This window comes from Monodelphis domestica, chromosome 5 (assembly GCF_027887165.1).
Source record: "Monodelphis domestica isolate mMonDom1 chromosome 5, mMonDom1.pri, whole genome shotgun sequence".
Taxonomy (NCBI): Eukaryota; Metazoa; Chordata; class Mammalia; order Didelphimorphia; family Didelphidae; genus Monodelphis; species Monodelphis domestica.
This window is the reverse complement of record NC_077231.1, coordinates 241,078,491-241,100,573: the sequence shown is the minus strand read 5'-3', so window position 1 is coordinate 241,100,573 and position 22,083 is coordinate 241,078,491. Positions and strand designations below refer to the sequence as shown.

At 38.5% G+C, this 22,083-nt stretch overlaps 1 protein-coding gene across 3 annotated transcripts in view; it reads left to right on the top strand.

Annotated features, from left to right (window-relative positions):
• LARP4B (La ribonucleoprotein 4B) overlaps positions 1–22,083 on the top strand; it is a 229,245-nt gene that overhangs the window by 64,922 nt on the left and 142,240 nt on the right. Inside the window, exon 1 of one of the 3 annotated variants that reach the window (XM_056799993.1) lies at positions 12,041–12,062. The exons of 1 other annotated variant lie outside the window; for it this stretch is intronic. The gene's annotated coding sequence lies outside the window, so the exon portion shown is untranslated. Of the gene's footprint in view, positions 1–12,040; positions 12,063–13,507; positions 13,875–22,083 lie in introns of those variants that run through there. One more of the 3 variants, XM_007504701.3, reaches the window with a different exon arrangement.

Genomic DNA, 22,083 nt, shown 5'->3' with positions numbered 1-22,083 from the left:
ATCTGCCAATTATATTCCATGAAAATGCCCTAGGACCATAATTTATAATGTTTTAACTACACTGCCCAAATAATGTTACAAGTGTAATAGTTGTGGTAGGAGGGTGGAAGTGCAGGGTGAGTTTCTTAGCTGCTCCTACCTCCTCTTCTCCCAACTAGTGATTTCTGAGGTTTGAGGAAACCTTTTTTACCAATGCAGGTTTCAACAGCAATTACTGGACAACTTACACTATAAGACTGTGAAACTGATTTTCCTAAAGCTCAGGTCTAAGTCAATCCTTAAGTCTATGACCTTATATAAACTCCAGTTTGGGAATTAAACCTCTTCATACCACTGCCCCCATTAACTTTTTTAGACATAATCCTAGTTTCAGCCTTACCATCCTCATGTTTTTCAATTCTTCATACTCTCCCTCTCTCCTTTGGTTTTTGCCATGACTGGAAACTTCTCCCATCTCCCCTCTGCTTTTTGGAATCATTGGTTTCCTTCCAGATTCAAGTATTTGTAGGGTAGATGTGAGACTTAGTGAGCCTGTAATTTTCAAATTACATGTGATAACAATTTTTCACATTTTCTGAAATTATAAGATCCAAATTATCTCCCTCTCATCCTTCCCTTCCTGCTCTGAGATGGCAAACAATTTGGTCTGTCTTGTATGTGTATTATCATGCGAAACATACTTCCATATTGGTCACAACAGTAAGAAAATACTCATATAAAACTAAAACTCCCAAATTAAAACAAACTGATGTGAAAGATGGTATACTTTGATCTGCATCTGACTCCCAACAGTTCTTTCTCTGGTATCATACAGACCCAGTAGTGCTATTATAGGATTAAAGGGTATGCACAATTTTATAGCTCCTAGGGTATAGTTCCAAATGCCCTCTAGAATTGTTGGATCAGTTTACAATTCCGACAATGCATTTGTGTCTAAATTTTGCTATATCCCCTCCAATATTTATCACTTTCCTTTATTGTTATATTGGCCAATCTGATAGATGCAAGGTGATATCTCAAGAGTTGTTTTAATTGGCAAAAAAATGTTTTTTTCAAAGATCTTTTCAGTTCTATAGAGGAGACAAGCATGTTAAATAAATGGTTTTAGTTAAACAAATGGCTTAAGAGCCACTTTCTTCTTTTTTTAGTTCATTTTGCTGGGTTATCCATTTAATGGTACCCCATATCTTCTTTGGGTATCTGCATATGTGCTCCTATTATCTTTCCCTATTAGAATGAATGCAAATTCTCTGTGCAAAACCCTGTGGGGAGGGTTTTGGTTTTCCCTTAGTCTTTTACTCATAGGGTTTAATTTAGACCAGCACTTAATAGATGTTTAATGATTAATTGGTTAATTAGAGAGTTGCCAAGGATACTGAAGTTCAGTGACTTCAGTGCAACCTGGAAGGGCTGGAGGTAAGACCTTATTTCCAGGCCTAATGGGATTCTAAGAGTAGCTCTCTATCCACAATACCACCCTAACTTTCTAACTAGCATAGTGCCTGGTAGATAGTAGATTATTCCCTTCTTCCCCTTATCCCTCTGATTATTTACTTATCCCATCTAATTAAAATTTAAAATTATATAAAGTCATAGTTTTCTCTTCTAGCTTTAGACAAATTATTAAACTTCTCTTTCCTCACTTTTTATCACACTTTTTCCCCGTGTTTAAAAAAGAAAAAACAAGGATAATTAACTTACTAAGAGTTGATCATGAGAACTGACAAGTTGTTAAAATCTCTAAAGGTAAGGACTCAGTATTTTTTTAAAATAAGAGACTCTAGAGGTTAAGTTGGACTTAAAGTGATAAAAATGTGAACTTGGGTTATTCTTTAATTGTGCTGAGTATTCAGTTCAAAAATTACACATCAGTAAATAAATGAATATATACTTTATGCAGCCATTAAATATATTTCTCACATTATATAATAAATACATTTGCATTACGTGTATATAATTATATCATGGAAAAGGTTTTCAGCAAGATGGGATTTTTTGTGGGGGGGGTCTAAGACCTGATTTCATCCACTCCGTTTGAGAATTGCTTCCAGGCACTGAAAAGTTAATGACTTGATCAAAGTCATCACAACAGCTGTTACAAACCTCTCCTCTAGACACCTACACTTTTCCCAACTTCTCAAAAGAGAACTTTAAATCTTACTGAGTTAACAGACTATTAACAATAAAGCTCCCTTACCACCCTTTCCAGCATTTCAAAGCCCCTAGATATTCTCATTTCTATTCCCTACTCCTATACTCTGTTCTCTGATTAAGAGATCTGCTCCAAGGCTAATTCCTCTATTTTTAACCCTGGATATTATCCTCTAATTTCATCTGGCAGATTGTCCCTATGGTCATCTCACTAACTTCAATCTTTTCCTATAAACTGGTTCCTTCCCTTCTGCCTACAAACAAGCCAAAAGATTTACCTGTCCTTTAAAAAATGCCCCATGGGTACAGATAGGTGGCTCAATAGATAAGAGGCCTGGAGATGGGAGGTCCAGATTTCAAATTTGACCTCAAACACTCTGTGTGACTCTGGGCAAGTCACTTAACCCTAATTGCCTAGCTTCTCTTTTGCCATGGAACTGATAGTATTAATTCTAAGGCAGAAGGTAAGGGCTTTAAAAAAGAAAACTAGGCCCACCAAAAAAATACAACCCTCACTTGAATCTAGCTTTCCTTTAAGTCTTATATCTCTTGCCTCATTCATAGCTTGATTCCTAGAAAAAGGTGATCAGTCACATTGCTTCCAATTCCTCTTCAATCTCTTCCTCAATCTTTTGTAATTAGGCTTCCAACTTCAACACTTAAATGAAGCTGCTCCTCCAGGTCACCAGTAATCTAATTGCTAAATCCAATGTCTCTGGGGCAGCTTAGTGACTGAGTGGATAGGACACCTGAAATCTGGAGGACTTGGGTTCAGATATGACCACAGATAAGTATCTAGCTGTGTGATCCTGTCCAAGTCCTTTAACCCCAATTGCCTAGTCCTTGACCTTCTATCTTAAGTTGCTACTAACACAGAAATTAAGAAATTTTTTAAAAATTTAGTGTCCTAATCATGATCCTTTAAGGGTTAAAAAAAATTAAGGTTGGACTAAATATAAGAGAACTGTGGTCACCAAAATTATTACTCAAGTCAGAATGACTTGACAGCAATGAATTTATAAAATAGAGAGGGAAAGAGTGAGATAGAGAGGAGAGAGTAGAAAAGATCACACTAGATAATTACTCTGACCTGGTTTGAACCAGGCAGGGCTCCTTAACCCTCTACCAGAGAACCATAAGTCAGAATGATGAGTAAAGCAAGGGTTCCAGCTATAAGGCCTCCTCCAAGACAAGGGGGCCTCTACAGAAGCTAGTCCCTTCAGGAGTCAGCCTTTACACTCACACACATGGTAGTCCTAAAGGAAGATTCATGAGCAGTCTGAGGTCCCAAGCCAGAGCTCCTCCAAGGTCAAGTTGAAGGCAAAAGAGCTGGTCACAGGAAGTTGCAACTACTTTTAAAGACCCTTCTTTGTGTCACTTGCTGTGCCTTCCTTCCACTTTACATGGACCAAGTGCAGTTTTAGAACTTTTTTAGGACTTCGCCCATGGGGCAATCAGTCATTTCTGAGTTGTCACCCAGTTTAGCATGTGGGTAACAGATCTACCCTCACTTAAGGAAATGTGGGGGTATATAAGCTTCTGGTAATTAAATCTAAAAGTGGTAGCCTCAGACACTTCCCAGCTGTGTAACCTGGGAAAGTCACTTAATCCCCACTGTGTAGCCCTTACCACTCTTCTGCCTTGGAATCAATACACAGGGTTTAATAAAATAAATATATCTCAAAGTGGGCAGGGGGAATTAATCCCATCTTTCATAATCCTCCCTGTGATCCTTTGGAAGACTAGTCTACCCAATGGATCATTTGACATAATCATCTTGTACCCCTAAAAATTTTCTAACTACAGATACATACAATATTGCACCTTCTAAGAGGAAACTACAATAGTTAGAGATAAGAGGGAAATAGAAGAGAGAGAGAAAAAAAACAATGTTTGCTAGTGTATTGACAAAAAGCCAATTAGGGCATAGTCCCCTTTGGCATAAGAGTTAACATTCAAAATAAATGTATTCAAACCCCTTCAGTTCAATCAACTGCACCCCAAAGTTTATTCTGGATCTTCTTGATGCAGTGTAGATTTCTGCAGGCATCTTTCTCTAAGCAGTTCATTTTCTGGATTCAAGGAGTTAGCAAGCTTCTTTTCCTGAAAATTTTTTCAAATACATTTAAAATTGTGGATTTTATGAAAAATACAATTCTCCCTGAGGAGGGTATTGACCAACCCTGGATCAACTCAGGATACATGATTGAGTTAGGGGGTGTATTAGTCAATTATCAAAGAAAAACCAAAAAACATAAAAAGAAAAACAAATAGAAGAAAAAATTAAATTTTTGGAGAAAGAAAAAATTCAAAATCAGAATAAAAATATTAAAAATCCATGTATATAAAAATTTGAGTAAACAATAATAAATTAATAATAGGCCCTTATATTCAGGTCCAATTAAAGTAATTTCTGTTCCACAAGTCTGTAGGACAAAATGCAGTAATGTTGCACTTACTTGTTATTAGCCAGGACTCCAGGAAGTTGCCATACTATAAGAGAGAAAAAAGGCCTAGATTTGTTTAAAAGAGAAGTATGCTTCCTTGGTCTGATTTTACCTTGATTCTAAGGGACAGGGGAACGAACATTGTAGCTAGACTGCGATACTTTGTTTGGATCCGGCACAGGGAAGTCCTGAGTCTGACTTTGTCAATTCCTCTGTCTTGGTGCACATTCACATCAATCCCACCAGGATTGGTTTGGTCTCTTTGACCTTGTGCTCACAGGCACTGTGCAGATTACTCTTTGTGCTCTCCTTGGCACTTCAGTGGCTCTTTTATGACCCCTTCTTCTGGAATCAGACACAATTATTAATCACAGTTCCATAACATTTATTAATCAAAGCTTGTGGGTATGCATTATTATTAGAGCAAATATATATTTGAAACTTATATTACTGCAAAATAAAAAAAGATGAATATTGATTATATGTACTTTAAGTATAAGAAATGAGAGAAAAAAGAAAACTCAAATACTCTATTGCATATACAAGGAAAAAATATTTAAAAATCAATATATAGTTCACAATCAGTGATACACTGTGTTTGCCCAAGGAGAGGCAGAATGCAAAGGTTCTCACTCAAAAATGAGATTTAATTTAATTTAACTTGGCTATGATACACAGTGTACATAATTTTCACTAAGAAGATAGCTTTAAAAAATAGTATAGTAGCTAATGCACATTTGTTCTCTTTCTCTTTTATTTCTGGCTATGTTTAAATGATCCCTTGGGGAGACTAGTCTCCTAAAAGATCATAGGGCAGATTATGTAATTAATATCTGTACCCCTCTCTCCTCCTCACATTACATGCTGATGTAAGCAGGATATAAATTCTGGGTAGTTCTGCCTCTCGATTTCTTCTCTTCTTGATGTGGCTTTGGTGGAGTGGTTCTTTTAAACAGGCAAGGAGAGCTTGGGCACTTGGTTTTATTTTCCTAGATAATTACCTTTTTATTCCTTTACTTCTAGTGATTATTAATAAACAATTGGGAGTGTTGGACATTAATCTAAATCTTAAAATCCTCATATTTTTTGGACTTCTATGACTGCCTTTGACTCTCTCCTAAATATTCTTTTCCTTGTTGGTTTTCCTATCTTGATTCTCCTTTTATCTGGCTGGATATGGGTATTTTTAAAGTTCAATTATCATCTTTATATAGATTGACTCATATATATATATATATATATATGTCCAGCCACAGTTTTTCTACTAAACTCTAGTCCTGCATCACTGTCTTTTGGACATTTTGAAATAGATGTCCCATTAATATATCAAGCTTAATATTTCCAGACACACAACTCACTATTTCCTTCCTCCCTACTATAACCCTGCCTGTCCCTCCCCATTCACTCTTTGCAATGTCTCATGTTATGCCTTCTTTCCAATCTACTCATATGGTCCACTACTCTAGTTGAGATAAAATTTACCTCTTGACCTCTATACTTGATTATTAAAATAGCCTAATTGGATTCTGCCTCAAAGTTTCTTCCCTCCCCAATCCACCTTTCCCAGAGCTGCCAAAATGAAATGCCTGTTTTATCATTTCTTTGCTCAATAAATTCCAGGAGCTCCCTATTACCTCTGAAAATCAAATGCAAACCACTCCATGTGATAAAATCCTTTACAACATGATTCCCAGATTTCCAAGCTTATTAGTATATTACTATCCTTCACATATTCTGGAATCTAGACAAAACAACATTCTTATGTTTCTTGATTCTCTTTTCCTCCTTTATACCCCATGCATGGAATTTGCTTCCTGCCTTGATATATCTCCTAAAATCCTTTAAGGCAACTTTAAGGTTGCTTTAAGGCAACAACTATTTTGTTATTGTCTTTGTATCCTAAATGCTTAGAATAGTGCAGATCATAGGTGCTTAATGCTTATTGACAATATGTGCCAGAGACAGAACTTGAATCTAGGTTTTTTCACTCCAAGGCTAGTTAGTTCTCTCTTCACTACCCTATGTTGCTTCTCCTGGAGATATTAGTGTGGGCAAACGGAAGCAAGAGGAATAAGTATTTACATAGTGCTACTCTTATTCAGGCAGTGTGCTAAGCACCAATATTATCTCACTTGATCTTCACTACAACTCTGGGAGGTGGGCACTAGAGGTAAAGCAGTTAAGTGACTTGCCCAGGGTCACAAAGCTAGTAAATGTTTAAAGTCATAATTGAAGTTAGGTCTTCCTAACTCCAGTCCCAGAGCTCTATCTCTGGTGACACTAGTAACAGTCCCATATACTATGTTAAGACCTCTTTTCTCTATTCAAAATCAAAATCTGTTTTCAGGCCTAGATCATTAAATCCTAAAAGTCTTAGTTTATTAATATTGTGCATTTCTAGACCCTCAGGTTATTCTGAAAAGTCTTCATACATGTAACATAGAATCAATATGTTCCCATTTCTACAGAATGACATGGATTCAAAACTATAAAAAACAAGCCTATTTCTGCCAATATGTTACATTTTAGAGATTCAATTTGTTCTTTTTAAAAACCATAAAAAATCACAAAGATTTGGTACAAAGTATCATACTCTCATGGATATGCTCTATCAACAGTTGATTGGTAACCTTGAAATAGGATTTTTGCTAAGTAATGGTTATTGAAAATAATATGGATAGTGAAAATACTCTATGGATAAACTATGAATAGAACATTTCTAACACTTGCTACAATTATTATTCGAAGATATTACAAGTGCTGCCAGTCTCCATAAACATTAGAGTTGCTGAAAAGATCATTATGACCCACAATACTTTTTTCCTGTCATGCATAAGTAGCCAGTTCTTTGATTGTGACTATAGCTAATATGTACAATAAGGGCCCATTGTTATTTGTGTCTCCCTTGCTGGACCTAATAGGCTCCCTGTTATTTGCTTAAAATGAGCTATTTTATCTTTGATTACTACATCAGGTTAGTCTATTTGGTGCTGTGGTTGGTTTTTTGTTCTGTTTTGAGTTATCAGAGGTTATATTATATTGTTTAATAAAAGATTTCTGTGCCTGCAAAATAAAATACTCAGTAAAAAGTATATGTTTCAGCTGACTTTGGTGCTTTCACCATAATTTTGAGAGAAGAAACCAAAGGAGAAAGCAGCAGCTGAGAAACAAAAGGGAAGAGAATCTATTCTGTACTTTAAAAAACAAAGCCTCCTTGTGGAAGGCTGTCAATGGTTTCACTTCTAAATTATCCCATTTCTATGGTTCTGATAATATGTAACAGAAAATAGAATCATCTCATTTGCCACAGTCTGTTGCTAACCAGGAGTTAGCAGCTTCCCTGGGTGGGGCTAACGGTGGATTTATTCTGTCGTGTTCCTCTAGTTTTTCAGAGGCCTCTCTTTTACTGCCTTTTCACCCCCAGGTAAATTGCACTGTCTATTATTTCTTAAATAACTTTAACTCTGAACTTATCGTCCTTTTTTAAAGGGAAAAAACATGGCAATTTTTAAAACAAGATTGTGTAGTGGGAGCAACAGCAACCGTATATTGGAATTTGTATCCTTATACTTGGAGTGGCAACAGTACTGTATGCTGAGGGCTACAATCTGGTGTTATCACAAGCAAATACACTTTTCATCTCTAGACTTGTTTTCTTCACATAAAGGAGTTGGACTAAACAATATCTTCAAGGATATGATTTACAACCTAAACCCTTTCCTTTTGTTAGCCATGTGTTATCCTGCTAATCACAGAATTAACATACTGTTTATATATATGTATATATACACCTCCCCTAACCCCCCCCCCCACTTTGTTTCTTAAACTAAAGGAACCTACCAGAATGGGAATTTCACCAAATATGGGACCACACAGTGTATTGTTTGTTTTTTTAATCCTTGTTTTCCGTCTTAGTATCAATTCTAGGCAATAGAGGTTAACTCATTTGCCCCAAGGTCACACAGCTAGGAAGTGTCAGAGGCCAAATTTGAACCCAGGTCCTCCTGACTCCAGGCTTGGCACTCTATTCACTGTTATACTAATCATAACATATACAACATAATACAAAAATAGTCACTATTAGAATAATTCCTACTCTTTAAGATTATATTATAGAAAATGAAGTGGGGCAAATAGGAACACAAAGTCACAACTACAGAAGTGATACTTTGTAATAATAAAAGCACAGGTTGAAATATTTGCATAAGTTTCTGTTATGAATTGACATGAAATGTTGGTATCTCCTCTCATTTTTTCTAACAAGACATATTTTTCTATTGCATTTCACTAGATCCAAAATCACCTTCCTATTTTCATACTATACTTTCTTATATTTTATCTTCAATTCTTCAAGGTGAAATTTGTAATTTCACAGGTCTGGGTATTCTTCTACCATGGCACATTCCAATCTCATTATGCCTTATTAGATTGTCCTAAGAAAATGGTATAGTGAAAATTTCATGAATTATTTGTAATAGTAAATTGTAATAGTAATTGGCCATAGGGTAAATCTGATGATGAGCCTCGAATTTTTAGCTAGGCTGGTTCTTCAACCACAGACATCATTAGATTTATTAAACTTTTCCAGTTTTGAAGTCTTGCTAAAGTCTATGGTCTGCTAGTTTAGCTTTGGAGAATCCAGGGTCACCCCCACACTTTGAAATATCATAATTGTTCAGCCATTTTTCAGTTATGTCTGACTCTTCCTGATCCCATTTGGGGTTTTCTTGGCAAAGATACTGGAGGTGTTTGCCCTTTCCTTCTCTGGCTCATTTGACATATAAGGAAACTGAGACAAACAGGCTTAAGTGATCTGCCCAGGTTTACACAGCTAATGTATGAAACCACATTTGAACTCAGGAAGATGAGTCTTCTTGACTCTTAAGTCTGTTGTTCTCTCCACCTAGCTGCCCCTATAAGACAATAGGTCCTTAATGGAGTCTTACCAGTGTTGCTTGGCCTTTAGGGGTTAAGATAAAATGATATATACTATTCTCTCAAAATAGCTGCTTGCCTCCTATTTTCAGGGACTGCCTGGCTGCTATGCCATTATGTCCTTGTGAAACATATATTAACTAAAATAACAGCTATAAAAGCACTGAAAAGTATAAAGTGATACATAAATTAAGTAATTTTGTTTGAATCTTGAATTGTGATGAAACTGTCATGATAGCTAGTTTATCTCTACTTAAGTTTTAACAGTTTCTCATAATTCCAAATTTAAGACTTTGCTGCAATTGGCATAGCTGCCTCTGACTGGAGGGGTGTGGCCATGAACTCAAAATTCCATTTAAGGAGACACTTCAGCCTCTTTGACTAGAGGGGTGGGGCTGTGAACACCAAAATTCCATTTAAGGAGAAACATATTCCTAATTCTCACCTGGCTGGATTAGTTTTGGACTTGACTTCTCCATGCCCTATGTTGGTTGCCTACTCATCCTCCCTTCCATTCTTCCTTTTTCAGCTTCCTTTTGTGTGTCATCTTCTCCCATTAGATTATAGACTTCTTGTGGGCAAGGATAGTCTTTTTTTTTTTTAAACATACCTTCTTAGAACTGATACTAAGTATAGGTTCTAAGGCAGAAGAGTGGTAAGGGCTAACTAGGCAATTGAGGCTAAGTCCCAAAGTCACATGGCTAATTAGTTTTTGAGGCCAAATTTGAACCTAGGTCCACTCCTATCTCTTGACCTGGCTCTCTCTCCAATAAGCCATCTAGCTGTGGCCCATCTGTTTTTGCATCTGTAGTTCCAGTCTTTAGCACAATGCCTAGCATATGGTAGGATCTTAATAAATGCATTTAAACTATTTAATTCTGTAAGAAAATAATTTCTGAACAATGGGGACAAGGCTCTGCCAATGACTTTCCTAAATGTGGATAAGGTAAGAGAGAGAAGGCAACATATATGGGAAATAGTTGGGGGGGAAGGGGGAAGAAAATAATGTACCTACTTTTAGAGCAAATTCTGGGAGGTAGAAAAAAACCTCTAGTATTAAAAAAAAAAACCAAACACTTATCATTTGAAAAACTCATGTTAAAAATATAACAATGACCTCATCTTTCTGTGAATTAGTGATGTATTCCAGGGAAACAAAAATTTCATTTAATACTTTAATCTTGATTTGTTTTAAAATTTTTGAATGATATTTATCTGAAAAACTAAGTGTTAGATGATTAGACTTGCCTTACACATTGGCTGTGTGACTCACAGCATAACACTTAAACCCTACTTGCCTCAATTTATCTGTAAAATGTTTTGGAGAAGGAAAGAACAAATCACTCTAGTATCTTTGCCAAGAAAATTCAAATGGGATCTAGAGTTGGACACGACTAAACAAGATTTACCTCTTGACCACATATATGCCCATTAACTCCTTTATAATAGTGCCTTGAAGAAGATTAGAAAGGTAAAAAAATCTACCTGTTTAGGAGTAGAAGCTGTAATTTTAGAATACCAAGAGATCTGTGCATTACTTAGAACAAAGTTATCAAGTAATTACATTAACCATAGATTATCATTTCTCTGGCTAAAAGTAGAGGCAATCAAAGTGAAGACACTTGGGTGGGACAAGTAAGAAAGATGGTCTGGCAGAAGCTTTTCGGAAGTTTCAAACATCCACCATTGCTGTCTAGTAATATTATTTTTGTGAATATGCTATCTAGCTTCCAAAAGTCACTAAAATTAGAATTATTCTTGAAAGTCGAGAGATAGCAAAACTTAAAAATGACAAAAAAAATTTTTTTTGGGTAAAGCTTGTTTCTACAATAATCCTTTACACAGTTCCATTCAACAAGCACCCCAAGTACCTGAAACATGCAAACTTAAGGACAAGGTCTATAGCCATTTCTCCCAAGGAATAGGTCTATCAAAATGTGAAATAAATGTTTCAGAATTATAGATATTCATATGGAAGTGAGTGAAAAGGAATCTTCTAAATTGATCTGAAAAACTTTTTATGAGGGAACAAACCTTTCTCTGAAATGGCTTGGAGTCACAAAAAGATTGGGGGAGGAGAGATTTAGCTGACTCAGAGGCTTCACCTCTACAGACTTAAATTTCCTTAAAGGTAAATTAAGGTTGAATCAGATGGTCCCTAAAATCCTTTCCACTCTCACCGTCTAAGGCTGTTTGATTCAAGTTCTTAAGACTGCTCCATAAAAATAACTGGAATGAACATACAGGAAACCTGGTGGAAAAATCTAAACTAGGAAATTGAACATACTTGGCTTTTAAAGAAATTTCGTTTCCATGGAAAACCATTGAATTTGTTGTGTTTGGGAGCAAGGGAACTCCACTGAAGTTATGTGTCTATCCTACAGTGAGTATAACTTTTTCATCTCTGGCAAGTTCAGAGTGCTCCACCCCTTGTACCACATTACTGCTCCAAAACGGAAGAAATTGTGGCAGACTCTACAGTCTCTTGGGAAGGGGAGAGCCCTATGACAACTTTCTTTTGGGTAACAGGTAATTGGGGGCTATAGAGGGGGCAAAGCAATGAGGGGATTAAGTCCAGGAGAGGGATAAGAGGGAACTGAAAATTCTGTATAAAAGGGTTTTCTACAGAGATTAAATTTAGTTTTATAGGAATGCTTATAGTCAATATCAAACAGCTGTTCTGAGCCCAACAACAGGTCTGTGTTATTTCCTTCCAATTTCTGTCTCCTTCAATTAATTCACAACTAGGTTGAGAAATATTGGATTAACGAGACAGAGATATAAAGGGAATTATTTTATAAGTAGATTGGCCAGCAGATTTCTCAAGCTTTAAGAGAACGAGGGCCTAATTGTTTCTTGGACTATTTGAATCCCAAAACTGAAAGGAAGGAAAAAGAACAAGTTGAAGTTTGGTGGCTTGAGAAAGGCATGCAAATCCTCTCTTACTTGCAAAGAAATCATTGGTAACCGAGAGGTCAGGTCTCCAAGCAGACAATTCTTTGCCCTGCGTGCAAAGTAAGCACGCTTAGGACCCAGGAACAAATTTGCGGGGCTGTGCAAATCGCAACGGGGCCAAGTCAGGGCAGAGCGCTCGGGCCATAGAAAACACTTTTCCCCCCAAGTTCGCCCAAAGTCGGCTCCTTGGTCAGGACCTTTCCCCGCCAGCCGACCCCGTTCCCCTTCCTTCTCTCCCTTGTCTTGGTTCATGCGCTTCGCGGCTAGTTCACCGTGAAGGAATGACGGCCGGGGGACGGAGAGCAGTCGTTTTCTTCGATTGCCTGTCTTCGGGGAGACGCGGGGTGGACTCAGAGCACCTAGCCCGCGATGCTCACTCCGCTCTGGCATTCCAGAGTTTTTAAATGTTTCGAGACTGCCGGGGAAACCACGGAGACCGGCGCTCTGAGTTCCTGATCTGCCACTCCGGGGTCTCGACCTAGGGTTGCCCAGGATGCCAGCTTCTCTTTTTCTAAGAAATGGGGGCCAGCCGTCACCTGTTAAAGTTTCCCTTTCAGCTACAGCAGCCTTCTCCGCAACGGTCGATACTAGAGCCGAGAGGGGCTACAAGCCGCCACGTGCGCGAGGCGCCCGGAGACGCGCGGAGGAGGGGCTGAGGGTGCGGGGGAGGGGAGGCGCGGCTGGAGGAAGACCGACCCGCCGGGGAGGGGAAAACGGGGTGGGACCCAGCAATGAATTCACCGCTAGCCTTAGGGGCCGCTCGGCCGCGGCATGCAGCCCTGCTCCAATCAGAAGCGCCGGCCTGGAGGTGCGCGCGGAGTATCAGAATGGACTAAGCTGGGGGGAGGGAGGCGGGGAAGGGAGGGAGAGTAAGTCCTCCAATGGGCGCTCTGTCTCGTACTTGACGTGAGGCTCTCCAGGCCGCTGAGACCGTCAGTCTCTGAGTTTGGGTGGGTGAGTTCGAAAGGGAGGAATGGGGAGGGGAAAATGGGAGGGACTTCCGCCGGGGTCCCGGAAGTGGGGGCCTGTGGGTTCTCATGCGAACGGGAAGGAGCGTTGGGGATTTGGAGTCTCGAGGTTGAGACATTTTCGGGCCTGAAAGGGGAAGCGTCCGCTGTCGCCGCCGCCGCCGCCGCAGCCTCCCAGCCCGCGCCGCTCCCCACCCCACCCTCCCCCTCCTTCCCGGCGCCCGCCCGCTCCTCCGCCTCTTCCTTCCCCTTCCCTTCCCCTCTCCTCCCCCCACCTGGGTCCCCGCGTGTGGTGCGGTCACTGGGAGCAGCCGGGGCTGCGGCGGAGGCGCCAGTGGCCGGGATCGGGCGGCGGCGGCGGCATCTGTAGGAGCAGCAGCAGCAGCAGCTGGAGCTGGAGCGGCGGCGGCTGTGACAGGTGAGAGCAGAGCCCAGTGCTCCTTGAGGCTCCCTCGCAAGCTTGCGCTCGTCTTTTCCTCCTCGTCCCGGGCTGCCCCGGGGCCGGGCCGGGCGGGGGAGGGGAGGGCTAGGGCCCCCCGGGCCAGGGCGGAGACTTGCTCTTCTCTGTTTCGGACCGGCCGGCCGCCCGTCTCGCTCCTGTCACCGGAGCCGCCATCTTCCCGCCGGAGGCTGTTCCCTGGGCCCGGGCCATACCGGCTGCTTAGCTTTGCGGGCGGTTCCCTTGGGCTACCGGGTCCCCTGGGGCTGGGCCCAAGAAGGTGCAGGCTCTGGGGCCCGGGAGCGTGCGGCGACCCCAACCTCTGTCCCGCGCTCTCCTGACTACTTAGATGTGACTCTCACCTGGGTCCTTGTCTTCTCCAGCATCCCCAGTAGGACCGCGACACGGGAAGCTGGAGCCCCCGGGGGTGCGTCAGCGTTTGGGCCTGGGCGATGCTCCTGCCCTCTGGGAGCTGCTAGGGTCCCGGGGCTGGGAAGCCATGTGCCAGCCACCCGGGTTCCGGGGCTCCCTTCCTCCGGGCTCCCGGGGGGCGGCGGCCGGCAGAGTCCGCGCTGTGTCAGCTTCTCCCGGACCTGCAGTGCGGCGGGCTGTGCCCTCCCCTCCCCTGGGCTGCTTCCCTTTTGCTCCTCGGAGAAGTTGGGCTCTCGGCTCCCCGATCTTGGCCCCAGCTCGTAGAGCGCACCGCTTCAGCAGCTCCTTTAATTCTCTAGTTCCCAGGAAAGCTTGGGCGGGGGGCGGGGAGGTGGTCAGCCAGCCGTGGATGCCTGGGGGCGAGAAAGGGAGGGGTCCTTAGGGACCTGAGGTTCTGCTTTGCCCCTGGAGACTTAGGGAAGGAACCCCATTATTTTGCCTAGACTCGAAATGGTATCGCGCATCCAGGGACCGAGGGATCGGGATTTTTCTACCGGACTGTTGTTTTTTTTTTTTGGCGGAAGTGGAACCAAATAACTTTATTCGTTATCCTGGCAGCTTTATAATCGTGTCATATCACTGCTTTTGTGGAGTTTGCCTTAAGTGTTCTTCATCTCTTCAAACTGAATGAAAATGAGATGATCCGACTAGCTTGCCGCGTCGGGTTGAAATGCGTGTGGGAAGATCTTTTCTTCCCAAGAATGTGTTTTTGCTTTGTAATTCCTAAATCCTTTAGAGTTGCACGATAATCCTAAAGTGAAAAGTGGAAAATTGAATTGTGCCCCAGTACAGTATTCTACTGAATTAAGAATGGGATAAACTTCAAAAGTTGAAAGATAAAGTGACCCTATTCTTCCGTTGTACGAGATATTTGTCCCTTGTTTCATCCTTTTTGAAATTCTTATTGGGATATTACTTTATAATGCTATACTGTTAAGTTTTCTTAAACCTTTAAAAGCAGCATGGTTGAGTTGCACTTTGCAAAGGTAGTTTTAAGTGGCAGTAACGAACCAAGGAGAACTTTATTTTTCTTTGAGAATTCACTGTGTGATCAGTTTCAGTATTGTTGCCATCCCCTTCCTCCTTTTTTTTAAGTCAAGTTAATTTCAAAATGCGATACAAACAGGAGCTTTTCGATTATTCTGTGTATATTTTCAGCAGTGTTCTTCCTTCCTCTTTCCAATATCCACATAAGTTGAATTTCTTAGTCCTTGTTTTCATGATGTGTAGCTTTCTGGAAGGCATATCCCTATCAAAACAGATCTGTACTGAAGACATGAAATTTTTGTTTGATTAAGATGTCACTGTGGCTTTCTTTTGAATAGTTGATATTATTCTCTTATTTTTGTTTGTTTGTTTTAATTTGCTTGTAAAATATGCCATGCTTTCATAATTACTATTAACTTTATTTGAAATTTGTCTTAAAAATCAAGCTGAAGTGACTACTTTTTTGTTGAGCATTATCTGTTCCTTGCTAACTTATACCAAGTTTATTTTGGCCTTAATTTAGAGTTAGAAGTAACCCTTTCTAGGTTATTTGCATAATGAAACCATATATTATCATATCATTAGAGCTGTAAAGGACTTTTAACATGGTCTAATCCAACTTCATTTTGCTGATGAAGAAACTAGTTTTTTCTTCTGGTAAGTGATACAGCCAAAACTTGAATTTAGGACTGCTGACTCAAAATCTTTGTTTTTTTACTATGACCAAAGTAAAAATTCCCCCATCCTAAAATATTTAAGTACTTCCCTCCCCATTATTGCTTTTTGAATGATTTTTGCTGTTAATTGCTGTAAATGGAAATTATATACTGTATTCTTTCTAAGGTATACTCCAAATTTTTCAATTTATTCCTCCAAAAACTTTCCTAGAGAGATCTATTAATATTCCATTTTAAGAAAGCAACTCAACTGGTATTTTGTTCAGGGACATAAGTACATTAGAATGATGAAAAACCCAGCAGTTTAGGTACAAATCTAATGGCTTTCATTCAGTGACTGACCATTTTTCTATCATACCATGCTATATTCTGACATCATCTTGAAGTTTTGAAAAGCATACATTGCAAAATAATTTTAAAACCATTTATTATTCTTTGAATGTAAGTACATATTAAATTACTTGAGGAGCAAATATGTGATAAAATAGATGTTTTAAATATGCCTCTGTGGTTCACTTTGTTACTGTTTTTTGTTGGTTGTTTCTAAAAATTATTTGATTTCTAACTGCAAGACAATTTCAAGGGGATTTTGTCAGTAAATAATCAGTAAATATTTACTAAGCATTTCTTACATTGCACTCAGCATGCCAGGTGCTGGGGCTACCAAGTGACAAAAAACTCCCTACCCTCAAAGAGCACCTAATCTAATGGGGGAAATATACTTATGAAGAAGCTACATGCAAGAAAAAGATTAAAAGAAGGAAGGTGCTAGAATTAATAGGGGTTGAGTAGAGCCCTCTGGGATTTAGTTGGAACTTTTAATTGGACTTGGAAGGTCCTGGTAGGCTCAGATGAGAGTAGGAAGAGCACTCTATAGGCATTGGAGGGGATTGAGGGAATGGGGCAACCAGAGAAAATGCTGGGAGAGTATGGGGGTGTGGAATGTCTTGTTCAAGGTAGATTGTCTACCTCATAGGATGGTAAAGTGCATGGCAAGCTGAGAGATTAACACTGGGATTTGAACGCCAAAATGAGATTTTGTATCATGGACAAATCAATACCCAGCTCCTGGAGTTTTTTGGGAGGTGGGTTGGTGGAAGCCTGACATGGTCAAACCCATGCTTTAGGAGAATTATTTTGGTGACTGAATGGAAGAGTGGGTAGAGATTTGAGGTAGGCAGACCCACCAGCAGGCTGTTGTAATACTTTAAACATGAGTTTATGATTTAGTTAACTTAAATCCTTTCATCCTATCATAATATCAAAACAACCTTTTACTTCTTTCCACTTCTTGAAGATAAATATTTTTGAGGTTTCCTATTAAAGATAAGGATGCTTGGATGAAATGCAGCATATTTTGCTTACTCTGAATTTTGTTTAAAACAACTATCCTATTAAACATTCCCACCTATGAATTAGAAAAATAATAGTGCTTGAGACAAACGTGTGCTGCTCAAACTTATTAAAATGACAATATTACTACTACCATTTAACATTTTGGAGACTTAGTTACTGTTAGTGTTGGGTTTTGTCAGAACTTTTGGCCTGGTGAATTTCCCTAGTAGAAGGCAGATTCCTTAAGAGGAAAAGACCTTTCTTTTGGAGAGGGAGGAGAACTGGGCTATGAGGTCTTTGAATCCATGTTACTCTGCACAATGTGCTGTAATCCTTTTACTAAGGTTTAATAAATATTTGTTAATTTAGATTAAATTAATCTGCTGGGGCCTTTAGATTTTGTTGGCTAAAGGAAATATATTCTAGAACTTTGAGAACCTATTTAGAAGATTGGGGAGGAAACAAGTTTAAATTGTGTGGTGGGATGGTGCTTAATATACTTTTTAAATTAAAAATTCAAGTAATAATTTTGTTATTTATTTGTTTTTGTTTAAAACAGAAATTTTTTCATAGTTTTATTACTCATGTCCTTTAACTGTCTTTTTATAAATGTCTCTTAAAATATCTTAAGGCCCATTCCAGATAGAAATCTTAAGTCTTTTCCCTCTTCTGGGTGGCACATTCTGTTACTGCTGTTTTAAACTTGCCTACAGTATTTGCAGTTGTGATGCAACACAATTTCACTTCTTCCTCTTATGCATAGTGTTCTTTCTGCACTGCTAACATCTACTGCCTCTAGAACTGTAAGACCCAGACCAACAATTTAAAGTAAGCCTGGTTTTAAAAAATGGAACCTTTTGATGATGTTTTGTTGCTGTTCTTTTAAAATTTATTCAGTTATTTTCCTTTATAACAAAACAAAAATGGATGCTTTGTGTTTTGTTTTCAGAATGGCAACATTACTAGGTCCTTTTAGGTTAATTTTAGAAATGTTTTTTATTCTTACAGCTGTCGATTGATTTTAAGAAAACTGATTTTGACTGGTGATGGGGAAAAGTCCTATGCACTCACTACTCCCATACCCTCTTTGTGCAAAGAATTTATTTCTGTATAGTGATTTATGATTGATTTCATCGGCTCAATTTGCAAAACATTTTTTTATCAACAAAAGTATTCTTCTGGGGTGCTTCTATGGGAGGGGAGGAAAGGTTGATAGAATTTTTCACAAATTGATAAATGAAAGGATAAAATAAATTTTTATTATTAAGGGATTGACTTGCACATAGCATAGGATGCCTTTAGCATTTTCATTTACAACAGTCTAGGAAGATATAAAGGAGTTATAGAGGTACAAATTATAGGAGATGAAAATTGAGAGACAATTATTATTTCTTGATCCTTAGTTTTATAATGGCTACATTGCAACCATCTCCTATGTCAACAGTAGAACAGTAGTTTGTAAGTTAAATTCTATGTGTCCCTCATTTGTAAACTAAAAAATCATTGTTGACTCTTAAGGGATTTGGAATCATTTGCATTCCAAAAGGATTTGCTGTAAGAATGTCTACATCTTCTAGTTCATGTAAAATGATTTGGTTAAGGCACACCTTTTCAGGAACATATTAATTGCAACATATGCCTGCATTCAAATGTTACTTCAGGAACAGTAGGTGGATTTGAGAGTCAGTTAAAAACAATAGGGTGTGTTGGGTAGGAAGAACTCTTTAGGGGGAGGAAAAGATTAGAAGGATGAAAGGAGAATGCTTCTTGGAATTGCAGACTTTGGAACTTTATACTTGAACCTTCCTAGTTCCTTGCATATTTAAAGTTCCATGGTTTAAAGTTCTGAGATAATAGTTCTGAGGCCTGGCCCAGGGATGCTACTATAAAATCCTGGGTTTGGGCAATATGAATTCTGTGTTCTCTTTTAGATCTTTCTTTGTTATCCTTTGGGAAAGCTAGAGATCACACTATATGGGAAGCCCACAGAGTTTTCAAATGCTGGGTTCAAATGGAGTAAGATAGATGAATGATAACTGGCAATTTCCTAGCACTTATACAATATGCCTAAACTTTAGTTAAATATGTTTATATTGCATTTACCATGACAAAGGTCCTGTATAAGTAAGTAAAGACATAATTGTTATTTTCATAGAACTTATAATTGGTAGGGGAGGAGGATAGACTTTAGCATTGTTATTTGTTTGCTTAAATGCCATTTTATAGACAGAAAGTATTATGGGTTCCAGAACAGGAGGAATAGCTAAATCTAGTTGGAGCAATAAGAAGACTTACTTGAGAAAGTGATATTTGAACTGATATTTATTTGAAGTATGGGTAAGAATTTAACAGAGATGTAGGCGAGATCATTTCAGGCAGATGGGACAACATAAGCAAAGGCCTGAAAAATCATAAGACATGTGTAGAAAGTACATTGTTTTCTACAAAAAAAAAATCATCTGAAAGATTTTTCAATGTATGGGGAATCACTTATGTTTGAAATATGCTGAAAATCCTCCATCACAGTGGTAAACCTTTGGCTAGTATTTCTCTCTTTGTTTTATGTCTTATTTACTAATAAGAGGATAATCAAATAATATCTCTGTAATATCTTGCTTGTATTTTCCTAACATACAGAAGATACTTCGGGGGAAGGAACCTTTAAGGTAGCCTTTTGCCCTACTGGATCAATTACTTTAAAAAAAAGTAGTCTATAAGTAGGTATATCAGAATAGTCACTACTTTTCAGTCAGTTCTGTGGCAATACAGATATGGTCTATTGTGAAATCTTTTTTAAAAGCTTGTCTTCCATTTTCATACCTTCATCAAGGATGCTGTCAATATATGTGTATAGATTCTTTATGTAAAGATTTTATAGCAACAAGAAAAGCATGGATAGTTATGGATTTTGGTCACCGTTTTATCCTCTTGCTGATAAAAGGTTTTTGATATTTTTTCAAGCTTTTAGCATTTTCTCTTTTCTCAAGTCTCCAAAACATTGAAGAGCCTTTTAAGTGAGATCCATAAACACACAGCATATAAGAAAAACAAGTAGGTGGGGAACGCATTGGAATGGACAAAAGCTGATGGATAACAAACTGCATTTTGAACTGAATAGAAAAAAGGGAATGGGTTGGATTGCTTTTGGGAAACTGTGTAGTGCTTTTAAATAACCCATGCTGCTTGAAACAAAAATCTGCCATTTTGATGCTATGTGCCTGTTAGTCATGGAATCCTATAGTCATGAAAGAATGAAATATACAGGACACCTGGAGAACAATACAGTGGCATGTGGTAGTTGTAAGATAGAGGAGATATAAGGGATTCATCAGTTGTATAATTGGAAAAAATGTGAGTCAATCATAAGGCAATGGATAGATTATTGATAATCTGAAAGTTTAATTGTGTGATTTCAAGAGATATAAAAGAAGGACTTAGTTGATCTGGTGGATACTCTTGTGGATGATTTTTACAAGGTAATGCGAAAAAGTTCATACAGGATTAGAAGGTAAAGTTTGTGATCTATAATGCTGGAAGTGACTCCTTAACATTCAGAATCTAACTTTATTGGAGTGTAGGAAGGAAAGTGTTCCAGTTCGTTTGGATGGTGGATTAGTAGTAAGTAATAAGACTGGAAAGTTAAATTGAAGCCACATTTGGAGGAATTTGAATGCCAGATTAACAAGTTAGGATTTTTGCTGATAGGCATTGGGAAATTGTTATGTTTATTAGTTGTAAGGTAGGGTAAAGGAAACCTCATGGAAGAGCTCCTGTAGCCCATTGGGCTTTAATGTATTCAGGGCAATGTCAACTGCAGACTGGAACTAAGTGCTCAGAAACCTTAAACTTAATTTTGCTAAATGCAAACCTACTATAAGATGATAATATTTCTGGTCCTTCAATAGTTAAATTTTACCCTTTTCAACATTCTTGTGGTAATTTATTTCTTCTTAATAGTTTTTTATTTCTTCTTGATAGTTTCTGGAGATTCTTATTCTGTATTTTGGGGGTTTTTTTCCTACTTTTTTTCTTAAGGTGTAATAGAAATCGAATATACATTTTCTTAAATGTTTGATGTTTTAAGGAAATGTCCAGAATTTGACTTGGTTAAAAGAAAATATACTTTAAAAAAAATTATAACCCTTACCTTCTGTCTTAGAATCCATACTGTGTAATGGTTCCAAGGCAGAAGAGTGATGGCTAGGCAATGGGGAGTAAGTGACTTGCCCTGGGTCACACGGCTAGAAAGTGTCTGAGACCAGATTTGACCTTAGGGCCTTCTGTCTCTAGGCCTGGCTCTTAATCCACTGAGTCACCCAGCTGCACCCAAGAAAATATATTTGTAATATCTATAATATAGAACTTTGAACTTTTCAAAGAAAGTTAGAAGTCTCCAGTCATTTGGAAAGCAAACAGTATTTTCTGTTATGACATTATACACAAAATGAACAGCCTTTAAAGAAACAAAGACCAAATTTTCAGTATTTTAGTAGCCATCTAGTTTGGTGCTACATAAGCATCTGCCATGGGGAAGTCTATTTGGAAAAATCTGTTAGGGACAATCACTGGAATTAATTTGTCTTAAATCCTTCTTTGACTAATGTTGATATTTGTTCGAATACTATGTTTTCTTAGGTTTATGCACTATATCATTATACAAACAAGTAATAGATTCAATAGAATAACGTCCCAAACCAGTTTTGCTCGCTTACACTTTATACTAGAAGTTCTTATATTCACTATCTCACAAATATTTA